The sequence below is a fragment of the Globicephala melas genome, chromosome X (genome assembly GCF_963455315.2).
Source record: "Globicephala melas chromosome X, mGloMel1.2, whole genome shotgun sequence".
Taxonomy (NCBI): Eukaryota; Metazoa; Chordata; class Mammalia; order Artiodactyla; family Delphinidae; genus Globicephala; species Globicephala melas.
This window is the reverse complement of record NC_083335.1, coordinates 22,101,416-22,128,586: the sequence shown is the minus strand read 5'-3', so window position 1 is coordinate 22,128,586 and position 27,171 is coordinate 22,101,416.

The window sequence follows — 27,171 nt, the reverse complement described above, 5'->3', positions numbered from 1 at the left end:
TATAGTCAGCACCATGAGGTACGGATTGTGGTGATGGCAACACGATTTATTACTTATAATGCAGGAAAAAAGGTGACCATAGCAACATTTTTACTTGTAACTCCTCCTCTATACCCAGGAACAACTACACTTTCGAGCTGCCATTTGTAATTTAGTTTGGCACCAATCAAATAAATTACTGAATAAATAAATAAATGGGGATGAAGTGACAAATTTTTCTCATACAATAATTCCAAATAACATGTAGCTACTCCTTGCTCCATAAGATAGAGCGTGATTGGCCCCTATCCCTGGCCAATTGCCTGAATTAATTTGTATCCTTTGAGTAGTGGTCATTTAAATATTTATTTTTCTTTACCTATTTGCATTACCATGAAGTCTATACTTAGCAATCTTGTTCACAAAGATAACCTGGAAAGCCTAGTCAAATTCCTTTTGAAGAAATGTACTCTGAGCAACCAGTCAGAAAAAAATTATCTGACAGGTTTTTAGTGAACCAATGTTGGCTTCTAGGGGTCTCCATTTATTTTTCCAAGTGATCTTGAATCCTCATATTAATATAGAACATTGCTGAATATTGATGTCAGTCTCTCCATACATTCTTAAATTTTTGGTAAAGTGCCATTCCGAGTCTTGAAGCATCATTCCCATTTTTCCACAAGTCCTGGACAGTCACTGATTGAGGGCTATTCAATCTCTGTAATATCTGACATATTTATGTAAATACAGTAAGTCCCCTGCATACGAACGAGTTCTGTTTCGAGAGCATATTCGTAAGTCCAGTTTGTTTGTAAGTCCAACAGAGTTAGCCTAGGTACCCAACTAACACAATTGGCTATATAGTACAATACATAAAAAACACAAAAAATAAAACATTTTTAATCTTATAGTACACTACCTTGAAAAGTACAGTAGTACAGTACAACAGCTGGCATACAGGGACTGGCCTGGAGTGAACAGGCAAGAAGAGTTACTGACTGGAGGAGGGAGAGGAGGTGGGAGATGGTAGAGCTGAAGGATCGACAGCAATAGGAGAGGAGGGCAAGCTGCAATTTCACTCACGCCTGATGTTGATGGCACAGGTTCTGGTTCCTTGCTGGATTCAACTCTATCTACCCTCTTGAAAAAATGATCCAGTGATGTCTGGGTAGTAGCTCTTTTTTTCTCATCATAGATGACACGGTAGCACTGGATTGCATTCTGAATGGCTGCTGCAACCTTTGTGTACCATTCTGCGTTTGGGACCTGTGCCTCAAAAACTAATAGTGCCTCCTCAAATAAAGAAAATCCCCTTGCCATTTTGTGTGTCATGAATCTCTTCGGTTCTTCAGTTACTTCTTCCTCTTGTCTCTCTTTGTCCTTTCTCTGGGCCTCCAATTCCACTAGGTCTTCATTCATAAACTCCTCGTGTTGCACAGCAAGGACTTCAATGCAGTCGTCCTCTTGAAGATCTAGCCTGAAATAAAGATACTGTACTACTGTACTCTATACAGTACTATACAGTAAAGTACACAAAAGCACAACCACTTATAGAGGATGCATGCACGTGACGATGTACACCAGACATGTGAACTTAATTTACGTGATTGGATATATGAACAGACGTTTGCATCTTTGAAAGTTTGCAACTTGAAGGTTTGTATATAGGGGACTTACTCTATTTACAAACCCTAGCAAAAAATAGTATTCCACTATTAATTAAATGAGATGGCTTTGCAACTTGGAAATATATCCAGACAGGTAGATTTATATTAATTTTGACCATTAAAGAGGGTGAATCTCAACAAAGGAGGCTGAAGGTGAAGGTGGGCAGCATGTTTTCCTGTTCTAAGAGAGGTCCCCAATCATTTCAAAATTAGCTTCTTTTTTCAAACTATGCTTCCCTTGGAGAGTCTGACACATACTTCTCCCCTTGTTACTGATGGGAACACTGTTCTCTCCTTGTTACTGATGGGAACACTGTTCTACTGTTACTCATGGGAATTTGTCTATCTCTCTGGTATGTTGGAACAGAAAAAAAGGCTTAAATGCCACTGAACAAGGGTGATCACTTTCAAATGCCCTTTTGAAAGAAACAGATCTGGGTTTAAGTGATAATTGTGATGCTCCTAGCTGTGGAATCTCAACTACATTAACTTCTGTACAGTTTGGTTTTCTTTTCTGTGAATGAGGGATAATAATATTTATGTACTTTGCAGGGTCTTTGTGAGAATTAAAGTTTATTTATATAAAATGTTTTGCATATACTAGGTGCTCAGTAATAGTAGCTCGTGTCAGCATTATCACCATCTCCTGAGACTTGGTTCCTTCTTATGAATGTTTGTTTAGCTGCCTCCCCACACATGAAAGGGTACGATGAAAAATCAGATTGTTATGTGGCAGTGAGGGACAAAGTTCTCCAATTTTTTGATTTGTCAGGATAGCTGGATTCATTCACATACTCACTCTTCAAAATGACTATTTCACACCCTCTCTGTTCTTCACAAACTTCTGTCACCTTCTCTCTTGCTCTAACTCTCATCCTTATAATCTAACAGAGAAAATTGAAGCAATGAAATGAATTTCCACAACCTTCCATCATCACATCTATCCATCAACCTATACCAGCATCTCTACCCAGATGCTTTCACTTCTGTAGATGAGCTGTGTTTCTAGAAAGGACTAAACCCTCTACTTATCCACTAGATCCTGTTCCCTCTATCATGTTCAAAGACAAGCTTTCAGCAGTTTTTCCTAGTTTTCCCACATTATTAATTTCCCCTTTGTAGAGTATCATCTGCTTCAAACTACAGATATCCTTTCATCTTGGGAAAAAAAAAAAACTAGAAACCTCTTTTGACACCACGTTCTTTGACACCCTTTCAGCTGCCATCACATTTTGCTACTTCTCTTGACAACAAAACTCTTTTTAAAAGAATGGCATTTACTTACTGTCTTCAATTTCTCTCATTTCATTCTGGATCCCAATCCAGTGAGGCATTTGCCTCTATGACACCACTGTTATGTCTCTTATCAAGGTCACCTATGACCTCCATTTTATTAAATCCATTTCTTGATTCTTAGTCCTTATCTCTCTTGACATATCAAAGGTATTGGACACAATTGATTATCTCCTTCTCCTTGAAGCACATTCTTCATATGGTTTCTGAGGAAACATTCTTTTGGTTTCCTTCCTACCTTAGCAATTGCTCCTTCTAATTTCCTATACTGGTTCTTTCTCTACTCTTTGGCCAATAAACTTTGGAGTGATCTTGAGGTTAGTCCTTGAAACACTTCACTTTTCTGTTTATCCTTATTCTCTTGGTGATCTCATCTAGTCTCAGGATTTAAATGCTATCTATATTTCTACCCCATACCTTGATCTCCAAAATCATATACCCAACTGCCTGTCTCACCTCTCCAATTGATATCTATTAGGCATTGCAAATGTAATATATTTAAAACCTAACTTTAAATATTCCCCACCCCCAAACCTACTGCTTCTCAGTAAATGATAACTTCACTTCTATAACTGCTTAAGTAAAAAACCTTATAGCCATCTTTGATTTCTCACTTTCTTTTTCATCCCATATCTTACAAATATTTCCACACCTTGTTGGTTTTGCCTGCCAAAGATAATATAACTGAACATCTCACTATCTCTTATCCAAGCCATCATTGTTTCGCATCTTGACTGTTGTAATAACATCTTAGTCTTGCTACTTGTACCTTTTCCACCAGTCTTGTCTTAGTATTACTGTAGCCAATTAATGCCATTTCCTATCTGAAAACACTTAATGGCTTTCCGTAGCAGTGAAAATGAAGCATGCTCAATCTGGTTCCATTTAACTTTCTGACATCATCCCCTATTATCCTTCCTCCCTCCTCACTCTAATTCAGGCTCATCGGCCAATGTATTTCTCCTTGAGCATACCTGGTACACTCCTGTCACAAGGCCTTTGCCCTTGCCTTTCCCTCTTCCTGCATACAGAAAAATGCATATCTAGCTATCTCATCTCCTTCAGGTATTTGTTCAAATGCACCTTCTCAGTGAAGCTTTCCTTATCTATGTTATTTTAAATTTCAATATTCAACTTTTGACTCTGTCAACTCTTTGCTTTATTATTCTCTCTAGCACTCATCAGCATCTGACTTCCTATATATTTTACATTGTATATGTGGTAATTGTGTCTCCCTCTTCTGAAATATAGGTCCATAAACTTGAAGATTTTTGTTTGCTTTATTCCTAACTGCATTCTCTTTGTTTAGAACAGTACCTGACTTACAGTTGGTGCTCCATAAATATTTGTTGAATAACTAAATATTGTCCTAGTATTGCCTGATTTTCCTCTTTTTTCCCCAAGATAAAATAGTCAGTAATAACATGTAAAATTTCTGAATTATTGTACCATTTTCCCCCTGTATCTTCTTAAAAGAGCATAATTTACATATAGTAAAATTTGCCCTTTTAATTGTAAAGTTCTGAGAATGCACAAATGTATACAGTTGTGTAACCACCACCACAGTCAACACAGGACAATTGTATCATATCCAAATTTCCCTTGTGTCCTTTTGCAGTCTGTTCTTCCTCCACATCCCCAGGACCTGGCAACTAGTGGTTTTGTTTTGGTTTTGTATCTATGGTTTTGTCTTTTCAACAATGTCATATAAATAGAATCATATAGTATGTAGCTTTTAGACTCTGGCTGCTTTCATTTAGCTTAGTGAACTTGAGATACATCTAGGTTATTGTGTTTAGTAGTAATTTGTTTTTATTGCTGAGTCCTCTTCCATTCCATTGTACAGATGAACCATAATTTGTTTATCCATTTCCCAGTTGAACAATATTTGTGCTGTTCTCATAGTTTGGTGATTACTAATAAACACTCATGTGCAGATTTTTGTGTAAATTTAAGTTTTTATTTCATTTGTGTGAACACTTAGCAGTGAGGTTTATGGGTTATGTGGTAAGTTTATGTTTAACTACATACGAAGTTTCCACTTGGAAAAATATTTGCGACCCATCCAATGAATCAGAGTTCTAGTTCCTCCACATCCTGCACTTGGTGTCGTCAGTTTTTTTTTTTTAAGCCATTATGATATGTTTGTAGTAAAATCTCATTGTGGTTTTCATTTATGTTTCCTTAATGGTTAATGATGTTGAGCATAATTTCATGTGCTTATTTCCCATCCATATATGTTCTTTGGTAAAGTATTTTTTCAAATCCTTTCTCTGTTTTTAAATTGGGTTGTTGGTTTTTCTTTTATTGAATTTTGAGAGATCTTTATAAATTCTGGATACAAGTCCTTTATCAGATTTATGATTTGAAAAGTATTTTCTCTTAGTCTGTTGCCTGTATTTTCATTCTTCTAACAGTGACTTTCAAAGAACACACATTTCTAATTTTGGTGAAGTCCAGTTTATCATTTTTTTCTTTTTAAGGATTGAGCTTTGGTGTTGTATCTGAGAAATATTTGCCTAAACCAAAGTCAAAAGGTTTTCTCTAAATTTTCTCTTAGAAGTCAATTTTAAGTATTTGAATTAATTGAATTTTTATAAAAACATATATACCTGGGAGCTGAATGTGACTTGTGGGCTGCATTTTGTCATCTCTAGTCTATAGTCTAATCTGGAAACCATCAATAGAAAAAAAAAATCCAATAACTCTCTATCCTAGGGCAATCAAATAATGAAAGACAAGCACTTTTAAAACAGTACATATTTTTACTTTTAGAATATACCTTAAAATATTTCACCACTAAAATCATAGAATATGCACTTCTGTACCACTGATTTATCCATTGGGAAAGAAGCATTCAAAATTAATAAATATAAATTAAGCTAATAATCAGAAAGAAAAATTTATTTGACAAATATAGCTTATATTTTAAAAATACAGTTTTCTACTTGAGTTATTTTTCAGTACTGTTCAAGTTTCGATTTTAAATTATCATTTTATATGGATTATTTTATTGGTAACTTTTGTTATTTTCTAAAAAATTGAAAAATGTAATTCTGTGTACGCAATTTATATCTGTAACAATATTCTCTTATAAAACAGGTAGATTTAAAAATCATTCAGTGAAGGCATCAGTCACTACAGAGGTAGTAGAAATAATAAAGTTTCTGATATTAGTTATATAGATACGTGTTAACAGGGGAGAGAAGATTGTAACTACAATTAGGCAATAATTCCATTGTTCACATTCCTCACTATGGAGTTAATGACTAGCTCGAGGGTCCATGAAAAGCAGGGAGTGAATGATGTTTAATGATGCAACGAGTCATTAAATGCCTAAAAAGGAAACACAATGTCAGGTATCATTGCCCTTATGAATGTCCACTGCTACAAGAATAACATTTGAAGTTTATTTGTGCATACATTTCCAAGTTAATATAACTCATTCTGTTGGAAAAAATCAAAAAATATTTCTGGAGCTCTGATCTGTCTGTTGGCATTTTTGTTCCTCGCTTATAATAAACCAACCAGTTTCACTAGGATTAAAGTGTCATCTTTATAATTAAATTTTAGGTGACACAGCAAAATCAGTAATGAATCTGAGCTAGTAGAAACTCTACTTTCAAATGTTAAAGGACTAAAATTTAATTTTAAATATGTTCCAGAGATCTGAAAGATATATTTCATTTGAGAGATATATTTCATAATGAGAAGTTTAAAATGTAGACATCTTAAAGTAAAGAGTAATTAATCAGACAGAGATAGCCATCCAGTCATAATATATCAGTTCCCTCCTTTAACCACCCCTAAATTCTCAGATATCTTCTAGGGGAATTAGAGACAATTCTACCACAGTTTAGACTAGATCTGGAAGTGGATCAAAAAAGATAGTCCAATATGTCTTGAATGTGACATGATGATAAATATTGTAGTTTATTGTTCTAAGAATGGGAAGTTGTGATCTAAATTAGAATTTATAACCTGCTGTATATATTAGATATCACCATTTGTACATGAATATTGAAAAATGGCTAGATCAGGCAATAGACTAAGCACACTATATTAATTGTATGCTTACTGTTCCCCTAAAAATTAGATAAACCATTGATGTCATATTAATTGGCATTGGGGTGTCTTCATTTTATATAGTTCTCCTTTACTCCTATCTTGTTTCCTTTTATTATTAAGAGTCAGTCTGTTTAACAAAGACATCTATAATTTATTAATATTTATTTGAAAAATGAAAGGCCGATTTGGAGACATATGGAGACAGAACTGTTCAAAGAAAACCATCAACAGAATACATAGTGGATGAGTATTAGTCGACAAGCCAGGGCCACTCAATTTATTCCAATCAAGGCAGGGAACAAAAGGGATAAAAGTTTTAATTCTTCTTTTACCAAAACTACCTGTGGATAATTTAGATATATTGGATTAAAATTTTAATATTCAACATTGTTTTTTAAATAGAGATTTTGTTTTTTTTTTTCACGGTACGTGGGCCTCTCACTGTTGTGGCCTCTCCTGTTGTGGAGCACAGGCTCTGGATGTGCAGAGGTTCATCCACACAGGCTCCAGTGGCCATGGCTCACAGGCCCAGCCGCTCCGCGGCATGTGGGACCTTCCCCGACCGGGGCACGAACCCGTGTCCCCTGCATCGGCAAGCAGACTCTCAACCACTGCGCCACCAGGGAAGCCCTAAATGGTGATTAAAAAAGAAAAGCAGACTAAGTTCATTTTATCAAGGCATTACTGATCCAGTAAAATATTTAGATTTGTTATAAAACCAAAATAGAGGTATTTCAGGGAGTAAAATATAAAGCTGTGAAAAGTTAAAATATTTAAATATTTGGATGGCAATCTAAAGACAATTGTGGATGAACAGACGATAACTTTAACAATTGTTGTATTTTGAGCCCTGTTGTTTATTGGAACTGTGGTTATTTACATAGACAATTTCTAATCCTATAGGTCTTATTATTCCAGAAGTATTTTTATCTTAATGTGAAGAAAGTAAGACTCAGAAATGCTAAACAAATCACTGAAGTTCACATGGGTAAATAGAATCAAAATTTGGTCTCAGTCTGCGTTGTCTTTGCTCTTTCCAGTATGCCATATTATCCTTCTACAGTGGGCATGCTAGTGAGATACCACTTTAATTATACCAGAAGTTTGTTACTCAGAAATATAGAGTGTTTTCTGTTGACAGGAAGAAAGCACAAAATGCATCTAGGAAATCAATATGTCCATGTGATAACACACTTTTTATTTTCTTCACATGAAAATTCCTTATGATTAGGATTTTGTTCATAGTCCCATATCTATTACTTTACACATTATTCTAAGAAGCTTAGTAATATGTTTTCCTAGTCCATAAAATGTTAAGTGTGATATATTAAAAATTGGAGTGGCAATGCGATGGACAGACACATTGGTTTTAGCAAGAAATGTCAGCTGATAGCAAGGAAGAAAATAGGAAAATGATAGCCATGAGGATTAAAAAACCCCAGCAGTCTGAGTTCATTTAATAGAAGGACAAACTTCCTTAGATAGCTTGATAGCTTCCAAATGTATCACTTTATTAAAGCACAGCATAAAACTGACACTTATATTGATGTTGCCGAGTCATTCAGGAAAAAGTGAAGACGGTAACAGCTCATATTTATTGAATACTTACTATGTGCTGAGTGCTTTTCTAAGTCTTTCTCATTTATTGACTCATTTTGACTTTACAGTACCTCTTATTATATCTGTACTCCTATTATTGCCATTTTACAGATGAGGAAAATGAACCTTAGGGGAATTAAGTAACTTGCTCGAGATTGTGTGGATAATATATAGCTTAAAATAAAAATTTTCTGGAGTTTAAAGGGGTACAAATTCATTTATTTGGAGAAGTCATCTTATTTATTTTCAAGCATTTATTAAATTTCTATAGTGTTTCAGACATTGTGCCGTATAATATGGGATAAATTGGAGAGGAATAAGATGCTGTCAAGCCCCTTGGGGAGCTCATAAGTGTAGTAGAGGAAACAGGCACATTTGTGCCATTTAATAAGTTCATAGGCCAGAGCGTGCTTGACTCAGACTGGAAGTGAGGGAAGCCTGAAGATCAGAGAGGACTTCTCTGAAGCAGTGAACTTCAATAAGGGCACTCAGTCTCTGCACTGCAAGAGAAATCAGGTGATTGTGCGTGTGTGTGTGTGTGTGTGTGTGTGTGTGTGTGTGAGCGCATGTGCACCCATGTCCCTCTTACTATCTCTTATCCTGAACCCTCACTACCACTGCAAAATTGTCACTTTGGATACAGGTCAGGGGGCAGGATAAGGAAAACTGCAGGGGCAGAGGATATTCTGAGAAGTGGAGCCAAAGGAAGGGGAGGGCTGCTGTAGAAGTGTCTTCTCATGTAGGAATTGGAGATTGAGATTAAATTGACTAAAAGGAGGATGAGAATGCCTAATACTTGTTTGTTTAGTGACTCACTTGGAGATAAAAATGGTTTTGTTTCCGTTCGTTTGGTTTTAGTATTCAGTAGTTTCTGAGAAAGTGACTATCCTTCAACGAAGAGAAAAATCCTAGTCCAAATAATTTGTTGAAATATTCATTCACTGCTGGCTGCTCTGTCCATTGGGCATTTCATGAAGCGATGTGCTCACATGAAGCATGGGACTAATATTAACACAGTGCTAGTGGACACTGTGCCTATAATGCTGTTAAGGGCTCTCTGGGTTCTAGAAACAGTAAACTCAACCTGGTGCAAGTCAAGACTGGGGAGGAGTGAGAAGAGTACCTAGGAAGGTTCCATGGTAACCCAGTAAAAGAGAACTGGCCAGGTGATAGGAAGACTAGGAATCAAGTTAGCTCCAGGGCCGGTGATCTTCCCACTTCTCTGTCTCTTAGAGGGTATCTCATTTCTGAGTCAGCATCAATGTCTCTGTGTCCTGTGTCTACATCTGTCTCCTTTGTGTCTATGTCTCTCTTTTTGTCTCTATCTCCTTTTGTATGTCTGTCATTTTCTGTCTATGTGGTCACTATCTCTGTATATTTTTGTGTGAGAATGTGTCTTCCCTTCCTCTCTTTCTTTCCAGGTCCCTGTTCTTCTGTATTTCACTCTGTTTGCCTCTCCCTTTGTCTACTTCTGTTGCTTTTCCCTCTGTGTCTTTCTCCTATTTATCTCTGTCTCTTAGGCTCTCTGTCTCTGTCTCTTTCAGTTTGTGTATCCTTTTCTGTCACTCTGTATTTATCTATTGTCTCTGTTTCTCTGTATGTCCATCTCTCTGTGTATCTCTAAGTGATCTCTGAGTCTGTTTTTCTCCAAATGTCTCTCTGGCTGTCTCTCTATATGAGTACTTCTCTGAACTCCATTCTGTATCTATCCGTGTGGTTGTATCTCTCTCTGTCTCAGTCTCTCTGTCTCTGTCTCTGTCTCTCTCACTCTACACACACACACACACACACACACACACAAACACGCATCTCTTTCTTTATATATCTGTCTCTGTCTCCCCTTGCTTGTTTATAAAATGGCCCCCAAGTGACTACTTCTTTTGCTAAGAGAAATACCAGACAGATCAACTTTCTATAGCTAATTGTTTATTTCTGCTCTTAATTCAAATTTCTCAAAAAAAGATATCCCGATAAACTTATTTCATCTTCTTGAGACAGCCCCTATCAGGCATACAATATTAGCCATTTTATGGATAAACTATGTTTACTCTTGGCCCAATAAAGGGATGGTCATGGGGCACAACCATGTGTTACAGTGACTATTTAGCAAGACTATGGGAAAGAGTAGATTCCCTGTGAGGGAATTATGGCTTAGGTTTTTTCAAATTGCATCTAGTATCCTATCAAGTGGGAATCATTAACTTTATTTTATTGATGAAGAAACCCATTCTCAAAAAGGTTAACAAGTTGCCAAGCGTCACAAATTTAACAAAGATGGATCAGGAATTGAAACAAGTCTGTCTAATCCAATGGCCAAGTTCTTTCCACCAGATTATGCCTCTAAAATAAGTCATAAAACATTCTTAGCTTTTAACCCATAAATTCCACTGATAAGTTATTAATAAATAATTCAGCTGAAGCTAAAAGTTATTCCTTGGAGCATTATGTATGCAATTCAAATGACTCCACATGCTCCCGGCTTCTTGGGTCAACCTTACCCTTAATATCCAAATCAACATACTTGAAGCCTTATCCTACATTCTTTGAGAAATAAAATTCCCTCTCCAATATCACTGAGAATTTCCCTGAATGGTTAGTCCCACTCTATTTTCACATTTTCATTGAAATCTTCAATGAAAGGTTGGATGACCAACCTTCCAGTTTGATATATTCTCCATTATAGATTTTTGAATTAATTTTGATTTTTAACAAAAATTACATTAAAGAATTATTTATTTTTGATTATTGAGTATTTTTGGTTCCCTTAAATTTTGCACCCTGTAGAATGCCTCACTCATCTCACTATAATCCCAGCCCTAACGACCATTTAGTTTTAGCCAGAGGAGCAGCAACAACAGAACGAAGACTGTAATAAGTGGCCACTTAAGTAAGAGACACCTATCTGTTCTTCCTTTATCTATCTGTCTATCTATCTATCTATCTATTTATCTATCTATCATCTTCTTAACCTTCAACACATCTAAGAACCAGAGCCTAGGGGAGAAAGAGAGAGTAGGTCTTCTAGAGGCTGACTATGTCAAGGTGAAGAAGAGATAGGAAGAGGACAATATCAGACTACACATTCCTCCCTGTTTCAGGTTCCTGTATATATACAGTCCTGGCTAGCAATGGGAGATAGGAAGATCTAAATCAGTTATAACTTGTCTAAACTGAGCTTTTTATAACCACACATGACTGGGAGTTGTGTAATCTACTTAAGGTGTCTTTAAAGAAAAGGAAAGAGAGATACAACATAGCTCAGGTGCAGGCAGTGTTTGGAGAAAAACCTCACAAAACCATTTAACATTTATACCCAACCAAGTTGAAATGATTGAATAAATTAGTTACATTGGACTATAAACAATATGCCATTTCACCTTCTTTCAATAACCAAGCATAGTACTAGTCATACAACAAGAGCCGCAAATACTGCTACTTTTACATGACTTTATTCAGAAAGAAGAAATAAAAATTTGTAGTCATCAGAAATATTTTTCTTTTGAATTACAAATAACAAGATAGGTGAAGGGGATGTACTAAAATAGTCCAGGCGTGTTATTCAGGATGACCCCAATCAGGCACAGGACAAGCGATGTGAGAGGAGAGCCAGCAAAGAAGAGCAGGGGAATTTACTCTTGACATTTCTGACCTAATATTAAAATCAACATGAGATTAGGAAGAGAGGACCAGACCTAGAAAAAAATCTCCAGAGACCACCATATCCAGTCCCCTGCCTTCAGGCAGGTGAGAATCTTCAGCATCCAGGACAACGTATTGTAGATCAAAAAAGATTTGCTTAAGGATTTTATACTGCTTAGGACATCTTCTTGATAAGCTTTTTTTCCAACATTTTTTGACAGACAACAATTTTTTTTCTTGTACCTACAATACCACTGATATTCTTCTTTTCCTATAATTCAATTAATGTTCCTAAGATAAATTTTTCTTAAACAGTATTAAATTATGTTGGTATATTAAAGACTAAGGACTTTAACTAATAGATCAAAAAGTACACATGGAAAAAAATACTGTGAGGTACAGCTAATACCCTGTACTTGTCATGTGGCTCTGTCTTCTTTTCAAAGGCTGGGCTAACTGAATCACGTCTCACAAATGGCTTGATTTAATGTTACAGCATTTGGCAAAGCTACATTAAAGAAAAATGACTAATCTATTCAGACACATTGTACTTTCAAAGAATATTTTCTATACTGGAATTGTGAGTATGGTAGTAAAGAAAATTCATGTACCTCAAATGAAAACTAAACACGAATTTAAAAAATAAAAACATACATTAAGCAATCTAAGATCTATTTGTATTCCGTCTCTTCCCTAAGATCACTACAAGAGAGGAATTAATTTTTAAATCTTAGTAAAGAGATAGGCATCAGTTGGATCTATTTGATATATAGGCACTATTTCTTTATGTAACGTGTTTTTATAGTATTCTCTGAGAACAGATTTTCCAGTAAAAGTTTTCTGAAAATCGATTTTAGTATTTTACATCTATACACCTTGAGCTCATTTAGAATACAATTATTTGGAAATTGTAACCAAAGGTAAAGTGAACTGACATTATTTCTTACTTTGAAACTGTCGCTTAAATCTCCCACTCTTAATGCCGTATGCCCATGAGTTTTGGAGGTCTTTAGATCAATATCAGAATATTACAGCAAACCTGCCTCTATTTGGGAGAACTAAGAATATTGAAGAGTAAATTTGGGTGATAACTAGGTAGTCAGCAAAGCATAGAGAATAAAAATATCTGGATGTAATTTAGGATGATCAGTTAGCTGCTACCTTTTTCATGTTTTCTTTGGAAAGAGCTTGTCTTTCTTTCTAACTGTTTTCTGTTTCTGAGTTCCTAGACCTGAAGAGGCAGGTTTCTTAACCACATTTTGAGTGGTAAATTTGGATCAAACACCTCTCTTTCAATTTCAGTCATATAACTGGATGGGGCTGATCTCATGCCCTAGTCTCAGGGTGAGGCATGACCTAGATCTAGTCATTGCTCCTGTTTCTGGTTGTTGTCATCGGTTTAAAAAAGAACCTGTGCCTGTGCTAGGACAATGAAAGACATGACTAGAAAATAGTGTTCTCTTTTCTTTAGAATTGCTAAGTATAAAGATAATGCATACTGAGGACTTCTGGTAGCTATCTTTGCTATTACATGACAGAAGCCTACCTAAGAATAAAGCCAACAGGAAGAAAAGCAGAGCAAGGGATGGAGAGAAAGATCGAGTCCTGCTGACCTCATTTGACCCATGAATTTGTCAGTCATGTAGGTCAATAAAGTCCTCTCTGAGTATTTGTGTGTGCAGATTAGCTTAATTTGAATTGGGTCTGTGTCACTTGCAACCAAAAGAATCTTGACCAATCCAAGGCTAAAATCCATTAAGTGCTTACTACCTTGTACACACCATGCTAAATTCTTTATATCCATTATCTCATTTAATCCTTCCAGTGACTTAGGAAGGCAATTTAACTTGGATCCTGGACTCAGACTGTTTGGATTCAAATATCTCTCTCTCTCTCTTTTTTTTCTCTCTCTTTCTTGGTTGTATTACTTGAAGCAATTTATTCACACTCTGTGTGCCTCTGTTTGGGGGTGGTGGTATTAATAGTACTGACCTCAAGGTTTTTGTAATAAGTAAATAGTTTAATGTATATACAGTTCTTAGAATAGTTTGTCACTCTTATGAAAGATGAGCAATTATTTCACATTGGACGAATGGGGGAACTCAGTACCAGAGAGGGGTTAATTTATCCACTTTGACATATTCAGGAAGCATCAGAGCTGTGATGTGAATTGAAATCTATCTGGTTGAATCTGAAATTCATTTTTCTAACCACTGTTAAAATTCCAATAATAACAAATAAGTAACAATAATAATGATTATTATTATGACTGCTTTTTTTGAATGCATACTGTTTGGTAGGCAGTTTTCTTATATCATCTTTAAATCTACAAAAACTTTGAAGACTAGTATTATTATCCCAATTTTTTAGATAAGAAAATTGAGGCTTATAAGTAACTTGCTTGAAGTCATACAGTCTAGGCCACTACATAATCCATTCACTTTCTGAGCCCAGTTGTGCAACATAGTAGCCCTGCAACAGCAAGTAAATGTCAGATTCTAATTTCAAACTAAGCTTAGCTGCTTCCACATTTATATTCTTTCAGTTGCACTGTCTTTAGCTCTCACTGTTCTCCAGTCTTTCAGCCATTTATCATGGCTAAACCATTTTACCATCTTATGGACCAATTATTTTTTATTCTAGGCATGAAGGGGGTGAGGGCTCAGAGGTATCTATGAAGTGATCTCACAGAGATGGGGATAATTTATAGTTGATACAATGCAAAATGAGATAGTAGGAGTTAGGGTAATGAAGCTATAGCTACCATATTTAAATCCCATTTTGAGCGAAATGTTCCAAGCATCTGAAACCCTAGATTACCTCATACATTTGTGACAGTTCTTATGATAGTATAGTATTCCAGGTTTCAAAGCTAAAACTTAAATGTTATAAGAGGTACACTAGAGCTCATAAAGCAATCAGTATAATTTTCTCTTAAAATTTTGAAAAGATTATTTAGCCTTCAAGCAGCTGTGGGATACTTTAAGTTGTACGATAAATATTAGCATGCAAATAATTTGGGGAGCATAATGAAAAAGATAGTGACAGCTAATATGTAACTGGAAATAGTCAATCATGGGGTATTTGCTGAGCACTATATGAAGTATGATGTCATTCCATACTTTATACATAGTCTTCATTTAAACATTTCATTCTATTTGTCCTCATAATTATACCTCTATTTCTCAGACCATGTGTTCTGATTCTTGGTTTAAAAATACAATAGTAGCTACAATAGGGTGTTTAAGTCAACCGTAAGATCTGGTTTGTTAAGTTTAAAGAAAGAGACACACTCTGGAAGACTAGAAGAAAAGTATGTTGCATTAATAATTTTCAGTTTTGTGTCAATTCTAATGGTCCCACTAGCTTTTTCTTCTGAGGCTGAGCATTCCCATGGCATTCAACTGTTATAGTACATAGTTTTCAGCAGATACTTCATCAGCCTTCTCTAGGCACTCTAATTAATCAGTTTTGCTCTTAAAATGGGCCACCTGAATATAAGAGACGTATGTTCAGATGTATAAGGTCAAACAGAGGAAACTAATGCTATTAAGTCCTGTGATCTAGACAGTATGCCTTTATTAGCTTAATCTTAAATTTTCATTAGCACTTTTTTCAGACTCATGACATACTTGGTTATATGGGATTTATTACCAGTCTACAGAGTGGGTGCACCAATTTATACTCCAACCAGAAGTGTATGAGAGTTTTCCCACATCCTTGTCAGTATGTGGCTCTGTCAGACTTTTGCCAATCTCAGGGGGAAAATAGTATCTTATTTTTATTTTAACTTCTATTTTCCTGATTTCTAAGGGTAATCCAGTTTTTTCCTGCTGGCAGTGACCCCAGAATTTTGTAGCCGAATATCCAGATACCCAGCTTCTAGATATCCCAGTCAGCCTGGGGAGGCTTCAGTTTTAGGAGTTGAGCTCTGTGCCGTGTCTTTCTAGCTTCAGAGACCAAAGGGTCCAAATACTGAGTTTAGAGATCCAACCTCTTCTTACTAATGTATGAAATCTATTCTCTACTCAGTAGCCAGTGTTCCTGTGAAAATGTAATTCAGATAATGTCACTCCCCAAGGTTCTTACATTGGCCTATATGGTTCTACATGATCTTGCCCCCAGGTTATCTCTCTGATCTCATCTCCTACACCACTCTTACTTTTGTTCTTTGACCTCAAACTATGCAGACCTTGATGTCTTTTAAGTACACCAACCAAGCAGGATTCTACCTCAGGGTTTTGAAATTGTAGTTCTCTTGGTCTGTTAATCTCTGTCCCAGATATTTGCATGGCTCAAACTCTCTTTTCATTCAGGTCTCTGCCTAAAAGATCTGTCACCTTCTCAGAGAAACTTTACTTGCTCCATCTTTATTCTCTCACTCTGCTTTATTCTTCTTCATGGCTCATATTATAATAAATATATATTTGTGTTTATTATCTCTCTCATCCATTTGAATGTCAGCTCCATGAAAGTCATGATTTCATTATAGTCATTGCTATATCACCACCTCCCAGAATAGTACCTGGCACATAACAGAGTAAGGGCTCAATAAGTACTTGTTGATTGAATAAAGTATCAGATTTAATCCTCAACCACTATGTGATGTCAGTGTGATTATTCCCAGTGCTTCAGAATCAGTGAAGCTGCTAATATTCACAGAGGTTAAATAGCTTGCCTGAGGCTACATTGCTAATAATTGGCAACACTAACTCTGTTACATGTCTTTCCAGAAAACAAAGACCATCAAAATTTGATTACAAGTAATGGGTATCCATAGGTATGCCTCATCATCTTATTTATATTTTTCTCACATTATAAATTAGTTCCTGCAAACATTTTGCTTAAAAGCCCTTCAATAGTTTTCCATTTGCACTTAGAATAAAATCCAAACTTTCACCGTGGCCTTCAAGGCCTTGCATGATATCCAACTTCATCTGGCCCCTATTTAAAAAATTAAATAGGTGTATTTCCAAATTAACTACAAAGATAAACTAGGTTATCATTACTCACATAAAAGTTTTCTTGTAAGTTTGTAACTATCCCGGTACATTTAGGGTATAATGTATTTGCCTACAACTTTTCAGGAATTTATCTACATGTACAAAACAAAGTACATCTTTAGAGACCTACAGAGGGTGGCATTAATGACCAGTTTTCTAAGGAATGAGGAAATATTATACTATATTGCAACTCTGACTTTTCAAATATAGTTTTACTTTAGTTGAATGGCACAATATTTCAAAATGAGTACTTTATTATTGTTTACTTTTTTCAAGTAGAGTCAATATCTAGATTGGGGTATAATTTGGGCAATTGTTGCAGGGATCAGAATACACTATCAGGCAGTTGTTCTTGTTGATTTTATTATGCCTATGTTATGCATCTCATTTTCTCCTCAGTCGTTTGAATAATTTTATGTAAATCAGCATTCTTTATTTGTCCTCAAATTCTCATTTTTGAGTCCAAGTCTATATTTTGGCACAAGTACAGCTTTTGGAAGCTTTTAGAAGGAAGCTGAGATACATACATGATTTCAGGAACTACCTAAATATAGATAATTATTAGATATATATCTACAATGCTAACCTCTCTTGCTCTGTTTGTCCCACATTCTCCGTCATCCACACATTTCTCTTTGGAATCTAAATGATACTTCAAATTTAATATACCCCCCAACCTCCTGTTGTAATTTTCTCATTACAACAATTGGCTCTACTAATCTCCCAGCTTCGCAAATTCTACTATTCTTCATCTCTTCACACTATCAAGATCTGCCCATTTCCTCCCCTGAAATATATTTTGGCTTCTGTGCTTCCATTCTACATTTATGCCATTCTGGTCCTTATCATCCAACTTTTAGATTACAGCAGTAGGGTCATCTCTACACTCCAGTGTATGTTACATAATTGTGAAAAGCATCTTTGGCAAATAAAATTTATATCAGCTCACTCTCTGTTTTCATTATTCTGAACATAAAATTTAATAATAATAACGACAACAGCTAATATTTGCATAACAATTAATGTTCTAGGGCCTCTTAAATGCTTTACATGTACTGATTCCATTAATTTTCAATAACCATAAAGTAGCTTACTATTATTATTCTCAATTTGCAGGAACTGCAGGAACAGAGAAGTTAAGTAACTTGCTAAGATTTCGTAGCTAATCAGTAAGTTTTCCTGTTTCATCTATCAAACTTTTCTGCTTATTACTTTTAACCACTTACCACGTTTGTTCCCCATACCACCTCACTGATCTTATTTCTTTAGGAGTGAATGCATGTCCCATTGAAAGACTATTCAAATGGAAGTTTCCATCAATAAAGCAAGGACCCATAAATGGAAATTATGAGCCACCCAAATTACTTAAAATACAAGCACACCTGCACTTACTCTAAGGGCAGCAGCATTTTTGCTGAGTTTCTAAATCAGTTACATATGTCAATATGTTTTCAATTTTGGCCATGGCAAATCTATCCCTCATTTAAAGGGAAAGGAAAAGACTAGACCATCACACAGATTTACAAACAGGGAGCTTTCCTTGGCAGATGTTGATGTGGTCTTAACCTCTCCAGGCTTAGCAGCTGGACTGTAATGATTGCTGTGTCATTCTCCAATTTGTGACTAATCCAAACTGCCTCTGTTCTTGGGGGAAACCAGTCATCTGTGAGCTAAGTGATTGGTCATATCAGTTTTATGTTACAAAGTTCTCATCTGCAAAGACCTATCCCTGCCAGCTCACCTAGAGAAAGCTGTCAGAAGTCAAATTCCTACTGCAAACCCCACAAAGTCAGCACTGCCAGCACAGATGAGTCCTTCCTTAGCTCTCTGCATCCCCCTTGTGCCTCCTGTCATTTCTAAGAAATGTTAGATTTCCTACCAAGTAGCAGTAGAGGAGATTAGATACTAAATTCTCTGAACTCCCAAAGAGAAGCAATATTAATATACTAAGGAGGATAAATAAAAAGCAGACATGAACGAAGCAGAAATAGGTTTTATTTTTGACTCTTCTATTTACTGTCTCTGCCACCAAGAACAAACTATATAATTTTCCTCAACCTCATAAACTCATCTGTAAAATGGGACCAGGTCCTAATTTATGGCCTGCTATGTGGATTAAGTGGCATAACATGTGTAAAGTACCTTGCACAACACCTGGCATTCAACAAATGAAAGATACTACATACAACAGAGTACATTTAAAATCTATATGGAACTTCTGGCCTCCATTTGGCATGTAAAAATTTGGGGAGAGCATCACTTATACCCTATGACACCAACAAAAACACTGAACAAACTAGAAATTCACAAATTTTCTCATCACAAAGCTGAGGTCACAGGGCAACCAGTTAATGTGCAATCTAAGAAAAATAAGACGTTTTCAAGAGTAGACAGGACACAAGTTCTTTATTCTTACTTGGGGCAGACATAGACACCTGTAAGAAGATTTCAGCTAAAATTGCCAACAAACTGGTAAAAGCCAAATCTAGGTTAGCAAAAGAATATAGAATCTTTTAAGACCACGCAGGTAAGGGGAATGTGCACTCACTTGAAGGCTATTCTTCCATGAACCTAACTGGGTTAGAATAGCAAGAGTCCTGAAAAAAGTACTCCTCATTGTAAAGGCCTGGGAGAGGAGAACAACAGCCACTGTGGGAAAGGCAGAAAAAAACAAGATACCTCTGCCCTATAGAACAAAAGACTCAAACGTGGGCAAAAATGGCAACCAACACTGTCAACCATAGGGCATGCCTTCTCTTTGGGCAATAGGGAAAGGATTTGAGAACTTTCAAAGGAATAAATGTGGTTTTTTGTGCATGTTTTTAATTGGGCTATTTTCTTGTTGTTGAGTTTTGAGAGTTCTTTAAATATTTTGGATAAAAGTCATTTGTCAGATATGTGATTTGCAAATATTTCTTCTCAGTCTAGGACTTGTCTTCTCATTTTCTTATTCAATGTATTTCATAGAACAAATGTTTTTAATTTTTATAAATCACAATTTATTATTTTTTCTAATATGGACTGTGCTTTTAGTGTCATGTCAAAAAAACACTTGCCTAACGTAAGCTCACAAAACTTTCTCCTATGATTTCTTCTGTAAGGTTTATATTTTTAGTTAGATCTGTGATCCACTGTGAGTTAATACTTTTTTTAAGGTGCGGGTTTAAAGTTTAGGTCAGTGTTCTTTTTACGCATGTGGGTATCCAATTTGTTGGAATGATTGTCATTGAATTGCCTTTGGACTATATTTTTGTGTGTCTATTTGTGGGCTCTGTATGTCTATTGTTTTCTCAATATCACACTGCCTTTGTTACTGTGTATGTATGTGTGTGTGTGTGTGTGTGTGTGTGTGTGTATGTGTATATATATATATATATATATATATATATATTTTAGTAAATCGTGAAATCAGATAGTATGAGTCCTCCAAACTGTTTTGGCTATTCTGTTTCTCTTCACTTCTGTGTAAATTTTAGAATCAGCTTATTATCAAAACTCCTTCTGGGATTTTGATTGGGATTACATTGTATCTGCAGATCAAGTTGGGGAGAATTAGCATCTAAACAATATTAAGTCACATACTTAATGAACATGGAATATATCTCCATTCATTTAGGTCTTCTTTGATTTTTTAATTCATTGTTTGTAATTTTAGGCATTCATATCCTATTCTCAGGGTAGGATAGGATAGGATGTTTTTAGGTATGTAACTAAGGATTTTATTTTTTGGTGGTACTTGAAAAAAATTTTGAATTCCAAATGTTCACCCTTAGCTTAAAGTAATATAACTGATTTTTATATATTGACCTTGTGTCCTGTTACCTCCCAGTTCTAGAGGTTTTTGGTAGATTCTTTGAAATTTTTTTCCATATAGAATATTATGCTGTCAGCGTAAAGTTACATTTCTTTCTAATTTCTATGCTACTGATTTATCTATTTAATCTTATTGCACTGGCTAGGATTTCTACTACAATGTTGAATAATAGAGGCAAAGAGACATTTTGCCATTTTCCCAATCTTGGTAAGAAAACAATTAGTCTTTAACCATTAAGTAGTATGTTAGGTGTAGTAGGCTTTTTGTAGTCACCTTTTGTGATACTGTGATTTGTGATAAATACATATTTGGTCTTTCTCCGCATTCTGGCACAGAGCTCCTAACACTCTTGCTGAGATGGGCGCTAGTTACCCTTGTGGTAGAGGGTTGGAAGTTTCAGCCCCAACTTCCAACCTCCAGGGAGTGGTGGGGGGGTGGATGTTGAATTAATCACCAATGGATAATGATTTAATCAACCATGCCTAGGTAATGAATCCTCCATAGAAAGGACGGTGTTTGGAGAGCTTTCAGGTTGGTGAACAAGAACACATCCTTCCCCATGCACCCCACACTCCCTGGGGAAAGAAGCTCTGTTCTCTGGATCCTTCTGGATCTCACCCTATGTATCTCTTCATCTGGCTGTTCATTTGTATCCTTTAATATCCTTTGTAACAAACCAGTAAGTAATATAGTAAATAAACTTTTCCTGAGTTATTTGAGCCATTCTAGCAAATTAATTGAACCTGAGGTGAGGGTCTTGGGACCCTCTGATTTATAGCCAGTTGATCAGAAGAACAGGTACTGTACTTACAATCGGCATCTGAAGTGGAGACAGTCTTGTGAGACTGAAATCTTAACCTGTGAGATCTGATTCTATCTCCAGATAAATAGTGTCAGAATTAAAGTGTAAGGAACACAGCTGATGTCTGCTTGAGAGTTACAGAATTGCTTGATCTGGAAAAAAATCCTGCACATTTGGTGAACAGAAGTGCCAGAGTGAAATATTGAGAGTGAGTGTTGAGGAAAATACACGAGTGTTTTCTCGTATTACCCTTTATCAGATTTTTTAAAGTTTATGTTTATTTCTAGTCGTCTGAGAATTTTTATAAAGCATGGTTGCTGGAGTATTTTGTTTAATGCTTTTGTTGTATTGAGATGATGGTATGATATGTTAATATGGTGAATTACATTGATTTTTGAACATTAAAACAATCTTGCACTTTGGGACAGACTCCATTTCATTATGATGCATTATTTTATTTTATATTGCTGGATACAATTTACTAATACTCTGTGGAGGATGTGTGCATCTATGTTAATAAGAGGTATAGGTCTGAAAATTTGGGGGGTTTTCCCCTTCAATTCCATTTTCTTGTTTTTGTATTAGGGGAATGCTGACCTCACAAAATTGTTTGTGAAGTGCTCCCTCCTATATTCTGAAAAGATTCTGTAGAAACGGTATTGCTCTTATTTTTATAATTTATTTTGATAGAAGCTTAGAATACCTATTTGAGATATTTCTTCTTTTGCAATATAAGCACCTAATGCTATAAATTGTCCTCTAAGCAGTACTTGAACACTATCCAACAAATTCTGGAATACTATATTTTATTTTCATTTAATTTAAAAATTTAAAAACTTTTCCTTTGATATTTGCTTTTTGACCTTTAGGTTATATAGACGTGTTATTTACTTTCCCAATATTTGAGGATTTCCAGGATATATTTGTTACTGATTTCTAGTTTCTCTTATAGTCTGGAAACAAAATAGTGCATGACTTCTATTGTTTTAAATTTGTTAAGGTTTATTGCCCCAAATAAGGTTTATCATAATGAATTTTCCATGTGCTGGAAAACAATGTGGATTTTGTTATGGGTTTTTTTGGTTGAATTTTTGATATATATCAATTAGGTCAGGTTGGTTGATAGTATTATTTGGTTCTTCTATATCCTTACCTGGTTTTCTGCATATTTTTCTGTCAATTACTAAGAAAAGAATGTTGAAATCTATTGATACAACTATAATTATGAATTTTTCTACTCTTTCTTTCAGTTCTATCAGTTTTTGCTTCGTGTATTTTGAAGCCCCATTGTTAAGCAGGCACATACATAGTTAGTATCATTATATCTTTTGGAGAATTGATCTCTTTATGGGATGCCTCTCTTTATTCCTTCATAATATTCCTTGTTCTGAAACCTACTATGTCTAATAGAAATATAGCCACTCTACTGGAGCTTTAGGAGGGATGTCGTTTCTGCAGGAAATGACCATCTAAGAATTCACCTATGCCACAAGTTCAAGAATTATCAGTTGATCAGAATGAAAATGTTAAACCTTAATTTTTAAATCTTGAGAATAAAAATACAGTTCACACATTAAAAAAAAAAAGAAATATAGCCACTCTCATTTTCTTTTGGTTGATGCTTTCATGGTATATTTGTGTATATATGCCTTCATATGTAAAGGGGGTTTCTTCTGGACAATATTTAGTTGGATCTTGCTTTTTTAATCCAATCTGGCAGCCATTTTTAAACTAGTTTTTAAACATTGACATTTAATATAATTTTTATATGATTGAATAAAAATGTACCATCTTGCTAGCTATTTTCTATTTGTCCCATGGGTCGTTATTTTTTCCCCTGTTCTGCCTGCACTTGATCTAATTTAGCATTTCTAGGGCTCTATTTTATCTTCTTTATTGACTTATTAATTCTATATATTTAAAAAATAATTTAGTGGCACCTTAGGGTTTACAATATACACCTTTAGTTAATCTGTGTCTGCCTTTAGGTAAGACATTTTCACATGTAGTATAAGAGCCTTTCAACATTGTGTTCCCAGTTCCTCCCTCCCATCCTTTGTGCTATTTTATGTCATGTATGTCACTTTCACTCATGCCTTAAACACAGAATATATTACTACTACTTTTGTCTTAGACAAACAGTTATGTGTTAGGGTAATTAATGCAGGAAATATTAATTTTATTTCTATCTTCATTTATTCCTTTTCAGTGCTCTTTATTTCTTTATGTAGATCCAGTTTACTACCTAGTATCATATTTCTTCTTCCTAAACAAATCCCTTTAACCTTCTTTGCAGTGCAGGTCTGCAGTCAATGGATTCTCTCATTTGTTTTTTAGAAATTATTTCTCTTTTATTTTTAATAACATCTTTATTGAGATATAATTCACATACCATAAAATTCACCATTTTTAAAGGGTATGGTTCAGTGGTTTTTAGTATATTAGTAAAGTTGTGCAATCATAACCATTATCTAGCTCCAGAACATTTTCATCACCCTGAATAGAAACACTGCACCCATTAGCAGTCACTCCTTTTTAGCAGCACTCCTCATTTCCCCTCCCCTCTATCCCTGGGAACTACTAACCTACTTTGTCTCTATGGATTAGCCTATTCTGAATATTTCATATGGCCTTTTGTGTTGGCTTCTTTTACTTAGAATAATGCTTTCAAGATCCATCCATGTTATAGTGCTGAAGAAAGATGATGATGAAGAGAATAATTGTTAACCTATTATTGACACTTATTTTGGGGCCAAACCTATTTTATAGTCCCAGTAGTGTCCTTCATGGATTTGCTTCTTGGGAGCTGGGATGCTTAGAGTCTAGTTCTCAGCCCAACTGACTTTCTCCTCAAACCATGTTTCTTCATGCTCATAATGTGTTGGTTTTGGCGTAAAGTTAACTCGTGGAAGGAAGGGAAAGAAATTAAATGGAAAAAACACTTCTTGAACACTTATTGAAATGAGAAAACCATTTATTGAAGACCTATTGTTTCTCAAGACTTGCATATATGTGATTATATTTAATGCCATAAAAACTCTCTGAGATAGGTACTAAGTATATCTCCATCTGTATAAAACTATGCCCAATTTTGCATGGCAAGTAAATGATGGTTTCAAGCCCAGGTTTCTTGGAATACATGCAATATTCACTATAACACACTTTAATAGAATTTTTTAAAAAGAAAAGTGATATTACTAATAAATAACATAAAATTACTGAAGGTACTATACTTCTCAATAGGCTTATAGTACCTAATTATGCATCACAGTTATAAAGTAATTTATGTACACTTATTTTAAATAATTATAATTTTGAATATACCTAAGCTCTGTGCTATTTTTTTTTTTTTGCGGTACATGGGCCTCTCACTGTTGTGGCCTCTCCCGTTGCGGAGTACAGGCTCCAGACGCACAGGCTCAGCGGCCATGGCTCATGGGCCTAGCCGCTCTGCGGCATGTGGGATCTTCCTGGACCGGGGCACGAACCCACGTCCCCTGCATCCGCAGGTGGACTCTCAACCACTGCGCCACCAGGGAAGCCCTCTGTGCTCTTGATAAACATTGATAGTCAAATAAATCCTCTCATTCTTTGTCATTCAGGAAGGGATTTACTGCAAAGACCCACATTTCACAGTGTGACTTAGATACTTAGATAAGACTTCTGGATAACCCCCTTCTTTACTGAGGACAAGGCCTGACAGAGATCTTCCAAATTCCTTGTTTTTTGCCTCATAAATAATTAGCCAAATTGTATCCTCTGAACAATGAGAAGAAAATGCTTGTGAACTTGACCAAAATTTAAGCCTCTTTCCTTCCCACAAGGCCCTTAACTTTGACCCAGTCTTAACCTGAACTAGCATTGGAATGTGGACTAGCTCCTTGTATTAGGGTTGTCCAGAAAAACAGAACCAATAGAATGTGTGTGTGTATTTATTTATTTATTTTAAAGAATTGACTCATGCAGTTATGGAGGCTGGCAAGTCTAAAATCTGTAGGGTGGGCCAACATGATGGAGACCCAGGAAAGAGCCAATTCTACAGTTCAAAACCGAAGGTGTTCTGCTGGAAGAATCCTCTCTTTCTTAGAGGAGGTCAGTCTTTGTTCTAATCAGGCCTTCAACTTATTTGATAAGGCCCAACCACATTATGGAAGGCAATCTGCTTTACTCAAAACCCACCAATTTAAGTGTTAATCTCATCTAAAAACACCCTCATAGAAACAGCCAGAATAATATTTCACCACATTTCTTGGCACTGTGGCCCAGCTGAGTTAACACATAAAATTAACCATTGCTCATCTCCTTAAGGACCTCTCCTGACAAAGACATTCCTTGATTAATTGTGAATCTTGATTGTTTCTAGCCTTGTTTTCCCCTTCCTGTAAAAGAAAAGTCCTTCTCTGCCTGACCTTTGAGAAGTTTAGGATCTTATCATCAGAGCATTCTCTGTATTGCAATAGTCCCTCTGCTCTATTGCAACGACCTTTTTAATAAAAGCTCTTTTTACCTAAGTCCACATATGTTTTTTATTTACTAATATCATGTAGCACATAAAAACTTGTGAATTCCAAATTAATAGCAGGATTACGATTCTGGTTTGTTTATTTTTTGGTGATCCCTGAATACACTTCCAAAGTAGGTAGCTCCTTTATTGATTGGAGACAATTGCTTAAAAGTGGATGACTGAATGAAAGTCAAAAGTTCTAATGATTTTTTGAGCTGGGTTACAAATAACGTCTGACTAGACTTATGTACACTAAAGTTCTTTTCGAAATTCTGCTGATGGGAAATGAATATAAACTAGAATTAACCAATTTTAAGGCCCCTGCTGAGATTTATTCTTTGACAGTTGACAGAAATACTCAGAAATTAGCATTTTGGTAAAACCTTTATTTGTTTAAGATGCCTCTTGGCCAAAGAGACTGTCTGTACAAAAGGATTAACCTATTGACAATGACTTTCTAAATCCAAGCCCATTGAATAACAAGCACTGAATGTGTTTACCTTCCTAATGCACCACAATTCACTATGAAGCTGGCTTTCCTGAAAAGGTCAAAATGCACGAAGAGCTGAATTTCAATAGGAAGACATACAGAAATTTGAAGCTGAATGGAATCGGGTTTCTTGAATATAAATAGAAAGTAAATTATATGAATGTGGGTCATCTAAGTGGATAACACCACTCAAAAAATCCCCACTTATTTTTTAGGCTATTTTATTTCTTGGTAAGGCACTAGTCCATTGTCAAGCACATTATTATTCTCTTAAATAAAACACTTTATATTGTTCCAAGGGCCTCAGTAACTG